Source organism: Rhineura floridana, chromosome 6 (genome assembly GCF_030035675.1).
Source record: "Rhineura floridana isolate rRhiFlo1 chromosome 6, rRhiFlo1.hap2, whole genome shotgun sequence".
Classification (NCBI taxonomy): Eukaryota; Metazoa; Chordata; class Lepidosauria; order Squamata; family Rhineuridae; genus Rhineura; species Rhineura floridana.
Genome location: NC_084485.1, coordinates 116849971 through 116867940, shown reverse-complemented (window position 1 = coordinate 116867940; position 17970 = coordinate 116849971). Strand labels below are relative to the sequence as shown.

Genomic DNA, 17970 nt, shown 5'->3' with positions numbered 1-17970 from the left:
GAATGCAAAAGGATTACTATTCCCGCAAAGTCCAGTTCAGAGACACACAAAGTGCAGTTCATGAAACCTGGCTTTAATGTGTGTTTTTTAAGTATAAATAATTAATGCAACATTTAAAAACATGTAAAGCATGTTGTATTTCTTGAGTAGCTAATCTGACTGTTGAAACAAAGATTTCTTTCTTTTTCCCATTTGCCGTGAGTTAAGTTATTGTAGTAAATATTCCCCCTCTTGTTCTGGCCTTCATTCATGTATTCAGGGCTGCCAACTAGTTTCTCAAGTCACTAGTTTACAAAATGCTGTTCTTCCCCTCCCCCTTTCTATTTGTCCTCCTCCTTTACGTGTGCAAACACGCACACACAAATGTAACTGGATGTCTGAACATCACAGAGCTGGGTGTTCAGACATGGGATATTAGACTTCCTTTTCTTTTGTTACACTGATGTGTTTCAGCTTTGAAAAAACTTCAAATCTTAGTGTTTTCTCCACATCCTGTTGAGTATTAAGTAGTTATTTAAAAACGGAGCTGTTATACTCAGTGACTGACTTAAAGTGCTTGATACAGTTTACAAGACGATTAATTAAATGAGAGCACTGCATGGGTTGCACATGTATTTCCATAATCATTCACGTTGGCCTATGGTTGCCCTTTAATTTTCATACTAATTAAAGTAACACACATTGAGTTGCAAATTGTTGATGGCTGCATTTCTCAGTAGATGTTAACACTGATGTAAGCTGAATTGTGATTTTCTTAAAGAGAAGAATTAAACAGCTGAATTCTTGTTTGTTTGTTTTTAGCCCAGTCTCCCTATGCTAGGCCTGCAAAATTGTGACCCACCCATGCCAAGAGCAGCACATCATATATTGTGGCCTGTACTGCTCAACAGTGTCTCATGCCTTGTTCTTCACAGTCCCTAGAAAACCTGAACATTTATTAAATAACTCAGGGGAGAGCACCAACATCATTGAAGCTATTTTTGGCTTGGTGGGTCACACCTGCCCTGCCTGCCACTTCAGAACAATCCTTGTTCGTTTAAATTAGGTGGGGAAATTAGGGCTGCCAGGCCAGAGGCATCCCAACCCTGAGATTTCAGGAGTGGGCCCTAGTGATGTCATGGGGTGGACCCGAGTTATGTCATTAAGCACGATACATTCAGCATCAACCACAGTTGCTTGGAGCATACACACACACAAAAAAATCTCTGATTGGAAATTAAGAAAGAAATCTAAACTAAATAAGTGTATTCCCAGTTCCAGCTGAAGTGACGGAATCATTCCTTTCTCACCCATTCATCTCCTTCTTCCTAGTACAGATTCTGAAACTGTTGATTTAAAACCTAAAATGTACATTCTAAAGTGCGGCATTTTCAGCTCGTGCTACACTAAGGAGCACTTTTGCAAAGACTTAGGAAAGAGAATAAACAGATACGGACAACTATCCCACGGCTCCTCCTGCTGCTTTTGGCATCTGCACTTGGCAGAGATCCTGACAGAAACCACTCCATCTCTTTCAAATGGTCTACATGAATGTAATGAGCATATGGTACTGGCTACTCAGTGAGAAATATAACCTTGACCTTGGAAAGGTAACCTCCCCTCCAAAAAAAGGAATATTGTTAATGGCAACAGAAGTATCAGAAATTAAAATGTCCCACTTCTCAATCTCACTTTCACATCTTTCTCAAAGCTTTGTCAAAAAACAAGCACTGTAAAAAGTTTTTTTTAAAAAGCAAACATTTCTCCACTCCAAGGTAATCAAGCTGAAAAGGAATGATAAACTTTTGTAAATTACCAGAGATTTAATTTTTTTTGCTTGAAAAGAAGATTAGACAAATTCATAGAGGATAAGGTTATCAGTGGCTATTAGCCATGATAGCTAACTTCACTGCGTGAAAGCCTCTGACTGCCAGTTGCTGGGATCTCCGATGGGCAGAGTGCTGCTTCTCTCAGGTTCTGCTTTTGGGCTTCCCATAGGCGTCTGGTTGGCCACTGTGAGAACAGAATGCTAAACAAAATGAGCTATTGGCCTTCTTTACAGGCTCTTCTTTACATTCTTGTGTTTGTGTTTTCATATTGTGATGCGGGCCTATCATCCCAGTGCATGCCTATTTTAAAGCTATAACATATGTGAAGGGATCATTCCTTCTCACCAGCTTAGAGAGCCTGGGTAAGGAACATTTAACCTAACCTACTTGCTTCTGGCAAGAAGGGTTTAAGTGCCCTCAGGCCAGGTCAGTTACCAGAAGGCCATTGTAGGAAAAAAGTCTATTGTTGTGGAGATGTTAGATGGGAGCACTCAGGAGTAATGATGGATGTCCCTGAAGGCTGCAATTCTAAACACACCTACTAAGGGACTAGAACTCAACAGGCCTTACTTCAGAGTAGATATGGTGAGGATTGTGCTGTTGGTAACTTTTGACTAGGGATCCTCTGCAACAATATCCATATCAAAGCAGGATTGGCAACCATCTGCCTGGAATGCCCTGCCTGCCTTTTAACGTGGTTGCTCCAAACTTCTTTACAGACTTGACCCATCACTGCAGACAGAGGTTTGAGAAATGAGTAAGAGTTAAGAAGATTATCTACTCTACTCTGCCCTACTCTGTGGGCTGCTATAAACTCACTTTGACAGCCAACCCAATTCCAGTGAGTAATAATTGACAGAGAGAAAACACACATGGTTTGGTCTACTTCACAGGCAGTAGATTGGGAACAGCAGCAACTGAAGCCACACTTCCCAGTATGTGAATACTCTTTTACCACTATTAGGCAAGAAACAAACCATCATGCAAATAACAAGGTGCATCATCAATGGGTTGAGCTGACCACATGGAACCACTGTTGTTGCTTCTATGGATGTAAGGGAGTAAGGTCAGAGGTAAATGAAATGCAAACAGAAAAACAAATGACAGTGATGGTTTCCTAAATGCAATACCATACCAACCACAACAAGATTCCTATGAGTAAGACAGAAAACTCAGCATCCCTCAACCAGTCAGGGTTCCTAACCAAAACTAAAATAATCCTGGCAGCCAATCAGCCAAGGTCACAGAAATCCCCATGCAGCACAGTCTGATCCAGGGGCTGCAGTTAGTGCACAATGCTGTGGCACGATTGCTGACATGAATGAGACCCTATCAGCTCATACCACCTCTGGTCTGAAATCTGCAGTGGTGGCTGATTTGCTACCAGGCCAAGTTCAAGGTGTGCTTTCCATGTTATGGGCTCCACATAGTACTTGTTCTGCTCTTGTAAGAAATTGATTATTTAGTGTAGCAATACCAACACTTTGGAACTCCCTGCCTATTGACATTAGGCAGGTGCTTCATTGTACTCATTCTGGCACCTGCTAAAAACATTTTTGTTTAGGCAAGGCTACCCAGACATGTCGAAGCTATTATGTTTTTAATCTGTGTTTAAACTCATTGTTGGTTTTATTATTCTCAATATTTTTGAATACCTGTCTTTAACTGTTTTTGCCAATAATTTTATTGTTTTAATTCCTTCTATTTGCTTTGAGTTTTTTTTTACAATGAAGTGGTATATAAATCTTGTAAATAAAATACATAAATAAATTTCTGAGTCACTGTGGCCTTTGGGTCTCTTTTCTTTTTGGAACAAAGGAATCTGCCTTATACTGATTCAGGCCATTTGATACCATCTAGCTCAGCACTGATGACATGGACTAGCATTGGCTCTCCAGGATTCCAGGCAATAGTCTCTTTCAGAGACTGAATTTTGGACCTTTGCATGCAAAGCATGTACCCTATCACTGAGCTATATCGCTGTTTTTAAAAGTATCTTTTAAAATTGTTCTTTTCAATTCACTAATGAATGCACAACAAACTAGGGCAGATCCACACCATGCATTTAAAGCACATTCAACACACATTTGAAGCACATGAATCCCACCACAGAATCCTGGGAACTGTAGTTTAAGTGTGGTGGGAACTATAACTGTGAGGGGGAAACTACACTTCCCAGGATTCTTTGGGGGAAGTCATACACTTTAAATGCAAGTTGGATCTGCTTTAAATATATTATGTGGAGCTGCATTACTTCACAAATGTTGCCTGCATATAAATCATCTTAATTAAAATTTAAAATGGAAATAAGCTACAAAGTTTACTGGGTGACTATGGGCTATGCACCATCTCTCAGCCTAATCTGCCCCTCAGGGTGAAAATAACAGAGGAGGACCATGACCGCCCCAAGGAAGAAGGGCACACTTAAAATGTAGAGTGTGGTGTAGTGGTTAGAATGTTGGACTAGGACCTGGGAGACCAGGGTTCAGATCCCCATTCAGCTATGATTTTGGGCCAGTCACTGCCTCTCAGCCTAACCTACCTCACAGGGTTGTTGTGGGGATTAAACTAGGAGGGGGACAACCATGTACACGACTTTGAGCTCCTTGGAGGAAAAGTGGAATATAAATGCAATAATAAACAATAATGAATAATAATAATTTGTAAATAATTTACAACCATAGTGTGAAATCAGATACATATCAAGACATAGTATAAAGAAATATTTATATAAGCATGAATGTCAAAGATGTTTATTATGTACATAACCTGTAAAGATATTTATAGTGCAATCCTATGCATGTTTACTCAGAAGAAAGTCCCAATGTATTCAATGTGGCTTATTCAGACAGGGAAGCATTCACAGGACTGCAGTTTTGTGATAATAAACTTCACTCACCCAATCCAAAATTCAGAAAAATGCCACTTTACGATGTTTTGCAACTGTTTTATATTTGTTTTATGGTTATTAGATTTTTAAACGGCTTTATTTCTTGTTGTGAGCTGTCTTGGTTTCCAACCCTACCTCACAGGGTTGTTGGAAATATTCCATATACACACACACTGGAGATGTAAAAATACATACTTCCCATATAATAGTTTATTGTCAAAACCAGTTAGCTACTGCATAACTTTTTTTAAAGTATTGGTAGTTTACTGCCAAATAAAAGCAGTGACACCTAAGTAAGCCCTGCCTAACTACTTAAAAAAAAAAAAGGATCGGGGGAGGACACATTTACAACATGATCCTTTTCAATGTTCACTCAAAAATGCCATTGATTTTCAGCACAATCCCAACCATGTCTACTCAAAAGTAAGTCCTACTGAATTCAATGGAGTTAACTCCCAGGTATGTGGAATTAGTATTGCAGCTTACTTCCAGAAAAGCTTCATATTGGGAAGGTTTTCAAAACAGGTTATGAATAAGACAAATAAACTGCCCTCTTCAACAGTCCAATAAAATTTAAACTTGTTTGACTACTGAATTAGAAAAGTATAATACTGGAGCATGTACACTTTTTTAAACTTCTGTTCAAAAATTATTTGAAAGATTAAATATATAATATGCCATTTTTTGCGAGTAATTAAAAACCCTGCATTAACACTTTTATTATAATTATAACTAAAATTGTTTACTGTTGTGCATGCTCACCAAGATCCTGCTGTGATCTTCTGTTGTAGTGCAATCCTATGCATGTTTACTCAGAAGCAAGTCCCAAACCATGTACAAAGTACTCTTTTTGCTGCTGAAAGCTATATACTTACTGAATTCCTGATGTAAGACAAGCAGGAAAAGGAAACTGTTCTCAGAACTTCAAATGGGGTTTAGGTATTGCCTGGGGGAGGTCAACAAATCTTGTCAATCACAACCCTGACTTCACTTATTGGCTAAAAACCTGAAAGGGCAGGGATTAGAGTAGCTGGTGCTAACAAAAGTTGCAGGGGGTGGCTGACATTTTGGTTTATATTGTTTGAACCAGACCACCTAGAAACTTAATTATTTTTGAAATGAAAGCTATGAGACTGGAGATTAAGTTGACTCACCTGGAGAGGACCCCCAAAAACCAGTCTCCAGGTGAAAACTGGAGACCTGGCAACCCTACCCATGCATCCTCCACACACTGAGTTATGCTACATAGTTTTGCCTAATGGGAGATAATAGGAAAGCAAACTGCCCTTGCCCATGATAATGGGAGGATTCTAGCTGGTCGCTACCTCACCCAAGTGGAGTCAGAACTTCCTTTCTGGTCAGAGCTGGAGGAAAAAGACAGGGTGGCAGAAATACCCTGAAAGGACAAAGCATACAGTAGGGCCCCACTCATATAGCAGGTTATGTTCTGGACCCCCGCTGAAAAGCTAAAACAGTTGAAAAGCAGAACTCATTGAACAGAATGGCATGCAATGCCTCAAAACCACCGTAAAAGCAGAACAAGCACCGTATGAGTGGGGCTTTAGTCTAATTGTGTCTAATTGAGACCGCCACATTAGCGAAGTGCCGTAAAGTGAAGTGCCGTAAAGTGGGGCCCTACTGTATGCAACTGGCCTATCTCAAAGGTAATTGTAGGCACAGCTTCTGCACACATGCTATTAAGGTACATGCCTATTCTCATAAGAATTCCCTCCCTTCCCCCTTACTACTTATGGGCAGGGGCCATGACTCAGTGGTACTGCGCATACCTTACATGCAGAAGGTCCCAGGTACATTCTCCAGCATCTCCAGGTAGGCCTGGGAATGACCCTTGGAGAGCTGCTGCCAGTCAAGGTAGACAATACTGAGCTAGATAGACCAATGGTCTGACTCAGCATGTGGCTTCCTATATACTCCTTTATGCTGTTCTTTCTTAGAGAAGTAATTTTTCAAAATAGCGTGGTCTTAGGAAGCCTGCAGTTCTTCAGGAGTTAAGGAATTCCTCAAGCTGCCAAAGACTGTTTATCTACCATTGCCACTTTTCCTTGGCAATGCACAACCTGGGGGTGCCTTCTAGGGTGCACACTCCACTCACACAGGGGAACAGCAACTGGAAACTTTTCTACAGCAAACCTTATTAAGGTAAGGACAACAAAGACCCTTTGTTAAATCTTTGAAGTGTTTCTAGCAACACACCCAAGAGGAGTGGCAACAGAACCCCTCACTAATGATGGTGTTGGCCTTATTGATTCAGTCACATCTCCATCTTCTCTCCAGATTGCCTAGTTAAGAGCAACAGTAACTGTGCAGCCCAGTGTTCCCCAACCAGGTGCAGTAACCAGTTGTTTTGAATTACAACTCCCATCATACCTTGCCCTTAGCCATTCTGGCTGGGGCTGCTGGGAGGTAGAGGCTGGGGAAAGCTGGCATAGTGTCACTGGCCAGTGTAGACACACTATTAGCCAAGATGCCACAGCAAGGACCTTATTTCAGTCTTTAAAAGTCCCTGGATATAATTAGTGTTAGATTGCCTCGAGGAACCTGGGATGTTGGGTTAGGGTTGTTGTTCTGATACCTCTGTCAGAGCACCAACCGTGTTGAATGAGCCATATATATATATATATATATATATATATATATATATAAAGTCTGACACTGCATCAAGAAGGGCTCCAGTAGTGGACCTCCCTCTCCACAGATGGAGAAGGAAGTCCACAAAGTACAATGGTCTCTCAGCTGCCTCTCCTAGACAGCTTAGGGTTGCTCCTTAAAATAAAATAAAGTGTATACAGTTTCAATGAGTTTGGAGGAAGGGCTGGATTTGTGTATGAGGTGAACAGCATCAGTAGATGGAGTTTGGAAATACATGTGCCTTTTGTAAGAAAACCAGCTACAAACATAACTATGGCAGAACTGCTCCTGCTGAGCCTCCCATTCATAACAGATGAATTAACACAATGGTCCTAAATTAGATTTTTCTCCCGAATTTAATTAATCACAATTGCAATACTGTTAAAGGTTACACAATATATTTGCCAGCAGTTAACTGTTTAACCAAATATCTGAGAGAGAGAGACACCCCTGTTCACTCCAGCAGAACCAATATTTCTGTATGTGAATGCAGTGCAAACGTGAAAGACTTGCACACACAGCACAAAAAAGAAAAGAAACCCAGGAAGATTTGGTGCGAGGTATTTGCTTCAGGCTGGTAACCGAATCGCTTAGTTGTGGGTTTACCCTCGGTATTAGCCTAATTAATCGTGGGCTGCTTTATTAAAAAACTAGTTATAAAGAAGACATTCCTGGATGAGAAAGCCCTCCAGGGCTTTAAACTCCTTGTGCGACAGCTGAACCTGATGCATCAGAAAGTCCAGTTGCTTTCAAGTTTCCACATGAATCTTCTCTTTCCGTCCTTCGCTATTTGCATTGATTGTCCTGTCCCGAGGTAGAAATACATTCTCTTTTCTGCCAGATCCAGTGCATTTCCACCTCTCTCTTCTGAAAACCCCACCCCTTTTTACTGTAAAACCTGGTAGGAACAGCTTGTGTGTGTGTGCATGTGTGTTTTAATCAGTTTGAAGGAGATTTTGCAACTGATCAGCAGAGCAACCCATTCCCCTTCCAGGTGTGGCTAATGGAAACACTTTGCTCTGGTGACTAGTATGTTCACAGCCCTAGTTTCCTGCACCCTGGAACTGGATGATGGAGATGGGTTGTAAAAACCAATATAGGCTATTTCATATAGAATGGGGGGGGGAGCAGGGAGGAGGAACAGGCCTGTTTGCTAAACTGCAACTCCCATCATCTCTGACCATGGCCTATGCTGGCTGGGACTGGAGGGAACTGGCAGTCCAGCAGCATATGGAGGGCCACAGGGCCCCCATCCTGATATAGTAGGGTTTACTTTGCTATGTTGAAGATTTGCTTCTCCCACGTGTGTCCACTTACCTGGACCCTAAGATTACCTTTAGGTGCCCTCACCAAGTCAGTTGCAATTGGGGGGGATACTAGGGAAAGGGCCTTCTTGGTGGTGGCTACCTGGCTATAAAATACATACAAATGAAATATAAATACCCAAGAGAAGCTTGCCTTGTGCATTCTTTGTAGTCTTTTCAGTGCCAGATGAAGACTTTTTTTGCAATGCATCACATTTTTCCCCTCAGTGAATCAGACTGCCAGAACACAAGGAAATGGAATGCATCTTTCAATCTGCGTTGGCTTCCCAGTTAAGAATTAGGGAACTGCAATTTATGCACACCGCCTTTGTTATGTGACTAGCAGTTTTGAGGAAGTCTGAGCTGACCTGGGACCACAGAGGTGAGTAGCAAGGGGAAGTTTAACTCTTTCCCTCCCTGCCATAATCCTGATAAAAACCACCTCTCCAAAGCTGCTATCTGTATTTTAAAGGAAACCTCCATTGGCACCAATAGGTATGGGATGGGAGAGAAATTCAGTTCAGTTTGCATTTAAAGCTGAATCTATCACATCCACACTTTCTGAAACAATATGAGAACCGAAAAACAGCCACCCTTCAAAATTTGCACCTACCTGAATTTTGCATCATAGTTCTCCAACCAAACAACTTTTACAAAAATGCATGTATTAGGGGAAAATATGAATATGTTAGTGAACATAACATACAAAATTCATTGTGTTAGGAGAAATTGCTTCCTCACAGTATTTATACAAAATGTGTTTATCTGCAGAAATTCACATTAAAGTGCTGAAGCATTTTCATGAAGATTTTAAAAAAATCACAGATTGCATCAGAAATGCGGAAACTGAATTTAAGACTGGAAAAATGAGAAACTAAGAGAAGTGAAACTGAAAGACACTTCCATCCCTATCACTGGGACTTTCTGTTGAAATGCAAATAGGAGTTTCTGAGAGGCAGAGGTTTTTTTTCCCTCCCATAGGTCTATGTCAGCAAGAGAAAGATTTAAAAGTCTTCTCTCCACACCCTGAGGCTGCTCACAGTTCCGCATAGCTGCTATTTATTAAAGTATTTATATCCCAGCCTTTTAGAGTATATACACCACTCAGGATATCTTACAACATAATATATATATAATATAAAAACAGTGCAAAACAATTACAAAAAAAGACAGTACAGTAGTTTAAAACAAATTATTTAACACATTGTTTATGAAGTTGTTTTATTGCATATTTTAATTATACGAACATAAGAAGAGCCTGCTGGATCAGGCCAGTGGCCCATCTAGTCCAGCATCCTGTTCTCACAGTGGCCAACCAGGTGCCTGGGGGAAGCCCGCAAGCAGGACCCGAGTGCAAGAACACTCTCCCCTCCTGAGGCTTCTGGCAACTGGTTTTCATAAGCATGCTGCCTCTGACTAGGGTGGCAGAGCACAGCCATCATGGCTAGTAGCCATTGATAGCCCTGTCCTCCATGTATTTGTCTAATCTTCTTTATGGATGTTTCTGTTTTATTTTAAGGTTTGTGTCATTGGTTTTTTATATTTGTAAACCACTTATGGGCCTATTTTGACATTAAGCTGTATATAAGTTGATAAATACATGTTTAGGTCATAAAATATTACTATGAATATATTACTATACTATAAAGATATTTTTTTAAAGAGTGAGGAAGGGGGTTAAACACACTTCATGGGGTGAGGTGGTACAGTAATTTGGGTGGAACCACTGAGAAGTCCCTTTCTCTTGAAAGCTGTGCTTGCACCCCAAGATGGGACTTTCTTTCTGAAGTTAGGGAACCGTAAGGATGGTATTGGGAGGAGGTGATCTCTATAGTATGCTGGATCTAAGCTATTTAGGACTTTAAAGGTCATTACCAAAAATGTGAATTGTGCCAGGAAGCAAAGCAGTGACCAGTGCATTTGTCACAAGATCGGTGTAACAAAAACAGTACAAGTTCATTACATCCATGCAACTAACGTAACTCCTAGTTTGGGCCTAAGGGAAGTGCATAGAAAAGGAGAAAGGGTGTTGAGAGGAACATCAGCTCCATGGGCAAAGTTGCCTAGACATTAGCTCACAAAAGTATGGTGGCTTTTTCACTCTAATTCATATTCAGAGCCCCAAAAATAGTACTTGTCAGTTTGCTAATGATATTCTAGAAGACTGTTCAACCCACAATGTTTTCAAATGTCATAGCTATCTTCTGCTGCTGGCGACCATGGTGAACTAAACATTGAGCATCTGCATGATTTCAACCACTTAACATTGTGGGTGTACATATGGGAAAATATGCATGTGTTTTTACCACATGAACTTCTTCTTCATAAATAACTACCCATGGAATATATGATGCCCATTACCCAGTCCTGCCTGCAAACCATCAAAGGCACAAAACCATCACAGCATTATTGGCAGATACATAAACAGGTGATGTCATCAAGGGCATCTGTTTATAGTAGGAGTGGCTATCTACCAGTGTGGGGCTCTGATGTGGTTCCCTAAGCAATCTTTATCCCCCCTCCGACCCCAATTTTTTGCAATGGCAAAAAAAGGCAGACACGCCACTGAAGTTTAAACTTTTCAGCATAGTCCAGCTCTCTGATGTGGATGCAGATTGCCCCCTCCCAACTCACCAGATCAATCGTTTGATGAATGAAAAGGGAGCAGTGCCTCCCCCACACACCCAGCTGATCTGCATGGATCAGCTTATGGGGGAGAGTGCTGTCCAGTGTGTATGTAAGACGGTGAGATGGCTACACCCCCTTTGGCCACACCCGCTGCTGGCATGCAGCTCCCAGAAGGCTGGCCAAAGTTAATACGCCCTCAGGCCAAAAAAGGTTAGTCACTCCTGCTTTCCGGGGTGGTTTTGGTTCATCTGCATATTACAAGTCACACAGTGCTGGCCTTGCAATTGAGTAAGAGAACCACAGGACAAAGGTGCTATTACTTGATTGAATACATGGATGCTTGTCGTTCCTTTTTTTTTGCTCAGTATCAAGAGTCTCTGGGCTTAAGCCTTTAGCGTAGAACAGTATGTAGCTGTGCCACCTCAGTAAGCAACCTGGAAACCAAGCTTGATTCAGTCTCATTACTCAAATACTCCTTTTTGCTTCAGGGAAAAATACAGTGCATGCCACTGCAGGCTGGTCTGTTAAGGCAAATTGGACACTGCCCCACCAACTTTATGCCTTCAGTCAGCTCCCACCCACCCACCTTCCTTCCTGACGTATTTACAACCAGACATGGGGCTGGCCCTGGTCATCAGGTTCTTTCTCAGCCTCCATGTTGCCCTTGTAGAACATAGCAAGAAGGATGATGAGGACAAAACTAGAATTAGTTGGCTCTGCTTGTCATTGGCTCTGGCTTCACCTTCTGGTCTCCCTGCCTGTCATCCTAGCAGTCCTACTGGAGCACACTCTACCTTTGGGGGCAGTATCCATGCCCAATCAATGCTAGGATTATGGTGGTGGTGACGGCGTTTGGCATACTTCTATTCACTGCTTCAGTCAGCTAGTCATGCCCTTTATGAGGATACTCCATTCTATTCTCTCTCCCCCCCAAGTTTCCCATTACCCCTAGGAGAGAGGGAGGAAGGAAGGAGTCTCTCCTCTGGAGCCAACTAGCAAAGATGAAAACCGGTTCATGGACAGTAAAGGCCAGTGGCTTTAACAAACCGTGAACATTGTGAAATTCTCCAGCATTTTATAAGGTGGTGGTAAGTTCAAGTTCCACTCATCAGATAAGTTACCTATAAAAACTTTGCAGATATTTCTTAATTAAAACCAACAAGTTTTCTGTTGGTCCTGTTTCCCTTCCATATCCAACCACAGCAACAAGCTGGTGCTAGAGGAGGAATATTAGTATATCTCTTTTCTAAAAAGCTACAGAAGGATTACACTCAGATAGTGTATCTGACAGCCTTGTGCCTCATACTCATCCAAAAGAGCAAAATGAACTCCCCTAAGATCCCAAATTACTTTGTGCAGTTTTTATGCTAGATCTTGCAGAGCCGTAAATATTGCCAAGTTGCTCTCTAATGCTTTTCTGTGTTTTCATTATATATATATATATATAGTGTCTCCACAACTATTGCCTATGAAAGTTAATAGCTCTGGGTGGGATACCTTTCCCAGAAATGCACACTCACAATGGGAAACCCAAAGTACACTGGAGAGTTCTCTTAAAGCAGATTTTAAATCATTGAAATTTTAAAATTCTCAAACCTCTCACCGTTTCAAAATTTATTTCTTTAATAACAGCCTCATCTGAATACTCTGTGTTGGAATGAGGGCTTCATTTCTTTGAAATGTAAGGTCTATCCTGCTTGCAGCGTTATTTGTTAAATATGCAGGAGGAATTTTTGGGTGCTTGTGAAAGCGAAAAGATTGCAGCATTAGAAATTCATTTCATCTGTTATTACACAGGATGGGTACAATGCAGCTGTGAAAACTCTAGAAGACCGCGCCAGCGGCATTTTCAAGCTGAGCCTTCAAGGACGATCCAGTGTTGGTTTTGTTAGTATAATCCTGCAATTTGGCCCATTTGGGGTACAATCCTGGTCTCTTAAGTATTTCCTAAATGAAGACTGTCAACACTGCTCAATCAATGCCAGATGATCAGTGGGCATCTAATGCTTCTCAGAGACTCTTCCGCTTGGGACTCAGCAAAGGAATAATAGACGCTTCTCCCAGACAAAATGGACTCCAGCTATTTCTCCAGAGGTCAAAGATTGCCACTGCATGGGTTGAACCAGGCAGCCCGACCAGTAACATGCTATATTAAATTCAGTACACAGAGCTGTTCAGCTAACAGGTGTTACATTGTAAACCAATAGCTCACTGCTAGTTACTATTCACGCTAACAATTTTTACAAACAAGTGAGTTTCTTCTACAGTCTTCATCACCTCCAGGCATTCTAATTCTTTTTTAAGTACAGAAACATTAATTAGATTTTGACCACAGACCCCGGATTTGACTTACACTGACAGGGTTTCCATTAGTGTAATCTGTAGGGGAATTTGCTATTTTAACATCTGTGTGCCTGAGGCCTATCTCACATTTACTGCCATAGCCTGAAAAGCCTCCCTTGTACGGCCTGTGTTTCTTCATGCTCCCAATTTCGCAGAAGTCAATTTCAGCACCAAACAGTAATTAGTAAAGGGATGGGCCTCAGCTGACATGAATGCAATTTATTGTTTTCCGAAAGGCCCTGAACCAGGCAAACAAAGAAGGCAGTCTTGCTGTCTGGCATTTTATTAACTTGTATTAGTATTTTGTGTGTACCTCAGTGGAGGCAGATCTTCCAGCAAAGGGACTCACTAATATGCAGTCGCATGCTTTTGAAGAATATTAATTTCAGTTCAATTAAGCACATTTTGTGGGCCCTCAGCCTCTAATATTGGGTAGGCACTTTCATAATTATCTTTGGTATTAACTTTATCATCACCAGGCTTTTGCATAAATGCAACCTTTCATCTTTAAAATGCCAACACTTCTTCAGTTTTTGGCAACTGTACAGCATTACTAATTATTTGCTCATTATGTGTGGTTAACTGATGAATCATTAATAAATGAATAGATGGATAATATATTTTTATGGTAATTGCAGATATAACTGATTGCAGATTTCCAGGGCTTTTTCAAGCCATGCTGAAGGAGCAGTAGCAGCATAATTGTTTACAGATGAGATGTAGGCCTCTGACAAGGTTTTTTCTCACAGTTGAGGTTTATCACTAGGGAAGAAATTACCCTATCAGGATGTCTTCTACTCCAATAAAGCACTAATGGCAAAATGCAGTAGGCGTATGAATGACAACTCTTATTTCACTACACATTTATTTCGAGAATTCGTGCCTTGAAGCAAAAAGCGACACCATTCCTGTTTCTGCAGCACATTGTACATGATGCTTTACAGCATAAGCAAAAAAAGGACAAGTCTCTAATTAAGAGTGTGTATCTGTTAGCACTTATTGGGACATATAGAATTCTGCTTGTAGTTTTAAAAGTGAAAAATACTGAAATTGTTAATCAGAAGGGACAGGTTCCTTTAATTGATTTCATTTTTATTCCATCTTTCCCTCCAAGGAGTCCAAAGTGGCATATATCCTTGTCCCTGCTTCCATCAGGTGCTCTTTAATAGCATTCAGTAAACACATGAGGGTGTCACGGGGATGACCTAAGCCTGCCTGTTGACATTCTGATCACCCTCCCCAAATTGGAAGGTGATCTTCTGAAGCAAGGATCCTCCTATACTTATGGAGGCTCTGCAATTCACAGCCCTAACCCTAGCCCAGCATTCTAATTGGGCCCAACAATACGCCACATTGACCTTATAAATGAGTCTCACAAGGAATTTATAATCTAACCCAGGGATGGAGGAATCTTTTTCAGTGCAACGGCCATGTTCCCTTGGGCCAACCTTCTGAGGCTACCAGCAATGGGTGGGGCTAAAACAAAAATGGGCATGGGCAAAATGAGCACACATACACCTCACACACACACACAAGACCAATATACTCAGGTGATACATGCATACAAGGCATGCATACACATTTACAGCACATACTCATCTCACATGCATGCACATACACACAGCAGACAGAGATGTATACTTGCATACATACAGATTCTAAATGTTTGTGTGAGTAAGAAAACAGAAGAAGGGTGAGAGAGTCAACGTAAAAAAGAAATGTATTTGTGAGTAATCGTGTGCATTATAACTGCTAAGACTTCACTGGGGTTATGGAAAAGAAGTATTGAAGTACCTTGGAAGCAAGGGTGTCTCTGGTTTTCATCTTCCAGCCTTTACAATCAAGGTGTCTCCAAACTACATAGTAGATATGACCGTTGTACGTTTTCCTATAGCAATCACACAGAAAATGCATGGTATTTCCACATCTCTACACACCTAAATACATGTATTGTAGATTCCCAATTGTATCAGGTTCCCAGGTGGATATATATGGTTGTTTAAAATGCAGGCGTAGCATTCACGTTATAACCCTTTATGCCAGGGATGGGGACCCACCAGCTCTCCACATGTTGCTGAATTACAACTTCTATCACCCCTGACTAATGCCCATGCTTGCTGGGCCTGAAGGGAGTTGTAGTTCAATGACATCTGGATAGCCAAAGGTTCCCCATCCCTCTTCTTTGAGTCAAGCGGAATAGACCCAGGCAGTCATCCTATCCTCTTCTCCCATCGTTGTAATAAATACTTGGTTAGTTAGTTATTAAACTACTATACTTTTCTTTAGTAAACCTCTCCAATTAAACACATTAATTAGAAAAGAAAAATCAGAGGAATCCATACAATCAATTTAATTCCACATGATATAAAATCAGCAATGTGATCCTATACATATCTACTCAGAAGTATGCACCACTTAGTTCATTGGGGCTTACTCCCAGGTAAGTGAGAATTGGGCTGTAGCTTAAGAACAGCATTGTAAATAACATACAGTACACAGATCACAACTGTGTGAGATAGCATCGCATGAAGAGGCCACTCCAATATGTGCGCAAAAGGAGGCTAGGTATTTGCAGCAGAAAACACTGGTATAATACCAGAATACCAATCTCTGCTGCATAATCTGCAGAGATAACCTGTATTGTGTAACGCAGATAACAGAAGAAAGATTCATAATTGAAACCCAGTTTTGTAGGTGAATGGAAAAATAATTGCTGGGTTATGGTTTAGGGGGAGGGGTGATATTCAACTAAAGGCACTTCCAGATTGTCACCTTTTCCAGTCAGGATTCAATCACATATTGGTACATTCAGGTTGTACAATTATAGTTCATTGGGAGGTCTTGCACAAAAAACCCACTTCCCTGAAATTTCAGACATTTTACAATAAGTTTAGTGGCAGGGAAAATGCACTGGAAAGTAAGGAAATAACACTTGCTTTGATGCAACGCCATGTATTATTATTATTATTTATTTAATTAATTAATTTGTATCCCGCCCTTCCAGCAGGATCCCAGGGCGGCAAACAAGGCACTAAAAACACTTTAAAGCATCATAAAAACAAATCTTAAAATACATTAAGACTAAACAGCATGAAAAACATTTTTTTTAAAATGTAGCAGAATGGATGCTCGTTAAATAGCCATCGTCATATAATCTCTCTGCAAACAAATCAAGATGAATGTTCAACAAACAGGGTACCTTGAAGCACTCTAAGTCATACTTTGAGTAGACCAGTGAAACCAGTGGACTTATGCCCATTTCTTTCAGTGGGTAAGTATGACTAACTCTGGATCATGTCTTCTTGTTATTGGGAGGGGGAGAGTTGCCCATTCTTAAATCACTAGCAAATATATTGCTCCCAAAACAAGGCATTTAAACAAATCTCTCCTAAAAGGGGAGGCATGCACACACAGCTGGGAAACATGCCTTTCCTAGTTTGATGCTAAGGAAACTCAGTGCTGAAAAAGCCAGGGAGAAATGCAAAAGAGGTTTCCAAATCTGAACTGTTATTATTTAACCAGGTGGGCTGTCTTTTCCTAATGATCCTTTCCATGAAAACCGAATAACTAATGAGGGTCCTAAAGAAACCTTTATCTTTCCATGTACTAATGATCACATTTATAAATATGCAGAGAGGGGGGGCCCATGCATGTTGCTAATAAGTAATTAAGCACCAGGCATGAAAAGCTACAGAAAAGGGTCATGTTAATGCAGGAGGAAATTAAGAATGCAATAAAATAAGTTGTCTAGCAAAGATTAAACTTTTGGCCTCTGCCATTTTTGGTATGAAAAAACATCTTTCTTAAAAGAAATCTGGGTCTGGTACTCAGAGTACTCATTTTCTTTTCACTTAATTTTATGTGCTTCTATGTTCTGCTCAGTTTTTTAAAAAAAACAAGTAATACACTATCCACAGAAACCAACTATAATCTCTGGGCCAAATTGCAGTGTCTTTAGAAAGAGAGAGAGCACGCCAAATTTGCCATTAGTGATAATCTTCTCTCCAGAAGCACTTCCTAACTTTTTTGGCAATGGAAAACAGGGACATACTCAGATTAAAATCTTAAAAATTTATCTCCAAAGATTATTGTACACACAGGAGTCTTCCTCAACAAGGTTTCTCAGTTTGAGAAACCATCTTGAGACTAAAACATTGTTTGAGAAACATTTAATATACATATATAATGCTTCTCTTACTAGATTGAAAGTATCTGTGACTTTTAACAGTGCAATCCAGTACATGTTTACTCAAAAGTAAGTAGGGTGCCTCCTTTACAGAGGAAGTTGTAGTTCAACAACATTTGGAAGGCCACTTTCCCCCTGCCCCTGGTGTTTCTAAATTGCAGC

The 17970-nt window shown here is 40.7% G+C and overlaps 1 long non-coding RNA gene across 1 annotated transcript in view; it reads right to left on the bottom strand.

Annotated features, from left to right (window-relative positions):
* The window catches only part of LOC133386769 (uncharacterized), a 72573-nt gene that overhangs the window by 25836 nt on the left and 28767 nt on the right, over window positions 1-17970 (bottom strand). The window contains exon 2 of the long non-coding RNA XR_009763282.1: window positions 15417-15510. This is a non-coding gene — a long non-coding RNA (uncharacterized LOC133386769). The remainder of the gene's footprint in view (window positions 1-15416; window positions 15511-17970) is intronic.